The sequence below is a fragment of the Octopus bimaculoides genome, chromosome 3 (genome assembly GCF_001194135.2).
Source record: "Octopus bimaculoides isolate UCB-OBI-ISO-001 chromosome 3, ASM119413v2, whole genome shotgun sequence".
Taxonomy (NCBI): domain Eukaryota; kingdom Metazoa; phylum Mollusca; class Cephalopoda; order Octopoda; family Octopodidae; genus Octopus; species Octopus bimaculoides.
This window is the reverse complement of record NC_068983.1, coordinates 121001970-121006971: the sequence shown is the minus strand read 5'-3', so window position 1 is coordinate 121006971 and position 5002 is coordinate 121001970. Positions and strand designations below refer to the sequence as shown.

Here is a 5002-nt window from a genome sequence, read left to right as displayed (position 1 = left end):
GGGGGGGGGGGACTACAAACAATTATTTGAATAACTCATGTCAATATCTCCAAATTGTGTCACGGGAATAGTGAGCTTTAAAATTTACAAAGTTTATCGTATAAATTGAAAGATATCCGACAGTGTATAAGTGTGTGTCCACATGAACACCTTTTGTTATTTAGATACCTTACTGTTTCTTTTTCTTTTCTTTAAACCTATTGTTTCATTATTGCAATTAGAAAGCATTTCAGAATCGTTTACCTTTAAAGTGAAAAAACATAACCGATGTACTTTCCAGACAGCCAAATTTGGTACAGATTGATCCAGCGGTTTGGCCGTGCATAGAGGAAACACACACACACACACACACACACAGAGTAAGAATAAAAGTGAAACAATAAAAGTGAAACTCTAGTGTTACGAAAAGTGAAACTATTATACTGCTGAAAAAAATTCAGAAGGGTCATATAGGGTAGGCTACAGCCCCTATATGGACAAGGGCCAAAATTTGCCCCCCCCCCACAACCTTCTCTGAGTAATGGAAAACCTTCATGCCAAATTTGGTATTATAACAATGCAAAAAAAAAATTGGAAGCATTGTATAGGTGGGCTACAGCCCCCTATATGGGCAAGGGAAAAATTTGACCCCTACTAGAACTTTCCCTGAGTAATGAAAAACCTTCATGCCAAATTTGGTACAGACTGATCCAGCAGTTTGGCTGTGCATAGAGAAAACATACACAGACAGAAGATATACATATATATACATATATGTGCATGTATGTGAGTATGTCTTTTATGTCTGTGTTTGCCCCACACCACTGCTTGACAACTTGTGCTGTATGTTTATGTCCCTGGAACTTGGCAATTTGGTAAGAGACTGATAGAATAAGTACAAGTGGGGAGGGTTGATTTGTTCAACTAAAACCCTTCAAGGCACTGCCCCAGCATGGCCACAGTCAAATGACAGCAACAAGTGAAAGATAAAAGATAGTATGCATATATAACAATAATAATTTTAACTGATTTGCAAATGTAGTCTAATTTAGTGTCTCTTTCTCTTTCTCCTCCTCTTGCATACACATGGATACATATACATGATGTTTTGAAACGAGATTAAAAAAACACATCAACCATTGTGACAGAGGTGGGAAATATGGAAGTGCTCTATTTTTATTCCGACAAAGTCACTGACCATCGGTCAATGATCTTGTAAAATAGTGAAAACTCATTTATCTTTAATAAAACTGAATCACTGTCAGCATGTGTTGAACAAACAAGTCTGGCTGTGTTCTAACAGATTGGCTCAATCAAACAAAGATATCCCCCTATACTTACAATGTGTGCGTGTGCATGTAAGTATGGTTCTATGCACGTGTGTATACACATACATACACACACCACACATGCAGAGACAGACTCTTCTGTTGGTTTCAACATATGAGGGTCCAACAACCTACACTTTCTTTGTTAGTCATAATGCTTATGCATATTTATTAGTGACATCTATATTTCTGCTTTTCAGTTGTAAATTGTGAAAAAGCCAGTTTCATTATCATATATATATATATATATATATATATATATATATATATATATAATTTTTCATAGAAAACCATATAATCGTTACCAATATAGCAGGAGATTTCACCGCAAAAAAATCTAAATTTGTTTGATTTTTGTTTGTTCTCAAATGTATTTCCTGAAGACGTGTAAGGCAACTTATATGTTTGACTTAAATTTGACGGTCAAATATAGCTTTATATAGAAATGTTGACATAAGAATAAATTACAATAATAATGGATATTAGCATCAAATCTCTCTCTTAAATTTAAATCTTTGGATATATATATATATATATATATGTAATTGATGAAGAAAATAGAAGATGGATTTAGTACAAATCTTTATTCAGCACAATGGTTGTTTTGATCCGTACTGCATCTGTCCCACAGGGGTAGGATATTATGCATTTAGTTGTGTTGCATCAATCAGTGCAGGCTGTGTTACTTCAGACACCTGAAGTGACACAACCTGCACTGATTGGTGCCATACAATTAGATACACAATATTCTACCCCTATGGAACAGATGAAGGATAGATCAAATCAATTGTTGTGCTGAATAAAGATTTGTACTAAATCCATCTTTTGTTTCCTTCATCAATTATAAACTCATCAAACATTGTGGATTTCCTGACATAGATCCAGTGAAAATTATATCATAACTGTGGAGGACATCAGGTACTCCAAACAGTGAATGTGCTTTAATTGACATACTAATAGACATAAACCCAAAGTCCAAGTAGTTACATATATATGTTGTCATTTTACATTGGCTTCCTATGCTCTGTTGTTACAGGTTGGACAGGTAGACAAGATCCAATGAATCAGAGCATCCCACCTTGCTTCGGTTTTTCAGTTTTAGAACTGTTGCCCATCCCAACACCAACCACTTTACTGGGTGTACTAGTTGTGTAATTCCGAGGTAGCAGTACTATGCAGGTTGTTATACCCTTGACAACACTAAATAATCCTCTCAATACTGCATTGTCTTTGCTCAATTCACCAAACTCTTAAGTATACTAGAGATTTTTTGTCATGGTACCAACACTAATGGGGTAACCTTGTAACTCACAAATCTAGAGAACCTAACAACTATGAGAAAGAATAGGAATAGGTTTATTGTGAGAGAGTGTAAGGGAAGAGATTAACAGGAAAAGTGTTAAGGAAGGGAATAGTAGAAGGGAAAGAGAAAGGTGTTATTAAAAGAGAGTCAGGGAGTAATAAAGAAGACAATAATCTGAGTTGAATAAGAAGATATATACATATATATATTATTGTGTCCAGGGAGTCATTCTGTTTTAATGCCCTATTAATTAACACACTCACTGGTTTGATTTCCACTCATTTACTTATTTTTTTCTAAAATTTTTATTGTTTCTTGCAACCTCTTCAGTAGTCGTTGAAGAGACCACCAGTTACATATGATATAACTGGTGGTCCATTGGTTATGATGATGAGTGTCCCAATCGATCTGATCAATGGAACAGCTAGCTTGTGAAATTAACATGCAAGTGGCTGAGCACTCCACAGACATATATATATACACCATTAATGTAATTCTCAAGTAAATTCAATATCACACAGAAATGTAACTAGGCTGGCCCTTTGAATTACAGGTACAACTCATTTTTGCCAGCCGAGTGGACAGGAGCAATGTGAAATAAAGTATCTTGCTCAAGGACACAACATACCGCCGGGAACCAAACTCATGACATGATCCTAAGCCAAATATTGTAACCATTAAAGCATGAACCTTCACATATATTACATATCATCATCGTCGTTTAACGTCCGCTTTCCATGCTAGCATGGGTTGGATGATTTGACTGAGGACTGGTGGAACCCGAAGGCAACACCAGGCTCCTATCTGATTTGGCAGAGTTTCTACAGCTGGATGCCCTTCCTAATGCCAGCCACTCCGAGAGTGTAGTGGGTGCTTTTACGTGTCACCTGCACGAAGGCCAGTCAGGCGATACTGGCAACGGCCACGCTCATATATATTATATATACACAATATATTATTATATATTATATATTCACAATATGTGTGTGTGTGTGTGTGTGTATCAATGTCATCATCAAGTATATATACAGGGGTGTACAAGTAGAAGGTTTAACTAAATCATATTAGAGGTATGAAAACCACAAGGATAGCCTTGCTTTAATAAAGCTTAAAATACCAAATATGTTGTCTGTATTTCATTAATACTATTTACTATGTGCTTCATATTCTGCACACTAGGTTATCCCATGGTTTGATGTTTCTTGTTTAACCATACTGGATACAGGTGTGGAGAGTGAAACAAGCTACTGAGCCTTAACTTTAGTTGTGTTGCACTTTCCAGCACATATATACTCTACACTGTTACCCACCGATCAGATGAGTCCTTCTACAGTAAGCATTTGCCATATCTGAATGGAGAAATAGTACCTAGAGTGTAAAATGTTGACAAGGGCATATATTTCATAGATCTTACAAAAATGACCTTATGAGAATTTATTTTAATGCACATCATAACATACCACTAGTCAGAAATAGATATTGAAAAATCAACAACATTTATTTATGGTTGAAATTATAAAAACAATAACAGGAGAATACTGCACAAAAAAATATAGGAATTAAAGATTTATCCAGGAAAATGGAAAGAAATATAAAACTAAATATAAAATATATCATTTGGAAAAGAGAGCTACATGAGAAGGAACTATTCAAAAGGCTATCATATTTGATGGAAAAAAAAAAAATTATGGTTAATATCACAGGAAGAAATTATTTGATGATAGTAGTGTGTGGAACATTCAAGAAACTAATGGAAAATAAGTACAGTAAAGTAATCTAACAACCGAAATTTTACCTCAGAAACTACTGTACTACTAGCTTGAGTGCAGATTGTGTCCATCAACCCAGATCTACATAAGATATATGAATGCACACAAAAGGAGCCTTAGTCAAGGGTACATGGAAATAAAATCATTAGAGGACATAGCATCAATCCATATACCCTAAAGATATATTATGGAAAAAGGGGATAATGGTCATAGTGGGTTTCAGACACCATAAAGGCAGAAGTGGAAGCCATCAACTTCACATGAAGACTCAGCAATCATTTGTCACATTCATAGTTATTCATATCATGTGATAGTATAATGTAGGTAGTCTCTTTAGACAGATATGGGACAATATTAAAAAAAAAAAATTTACATTGGAATTATTTGTAATAACTTTAAAATAAGATATAACTCTCATGCTGATTTCATTTGTAATCCTGAAAGAAATAGTACTTCACAGTCTAGATTTATAAGGAAGTTATAGGACCAAAACATACCCTTTGAGCTGAAAGAGAGTTATTTAAAAAAGGCAAAAAAATACACAGGAAATGAAAAATCTTTTAACTTTTTGTACAGCTGAGGTATCTGAAATATTCTTTGCCAAAGATGCCCTACTCAATAAA

General features: G+C 34.8%; 1 protein-coding gene across 2 annotated transcripts in view; it reads right to left on the bottom strand.

The window, feature by feature from the left end:
• LOC106874285 (calcium-dependent protein kinase C) overlaps positions 1 to 5002 on the bottom strand; it is a 344185-nt gene that overhangs the window by 268962 nt on the left and 70221 nt on the right. The window lies entirely within an intron of this gene.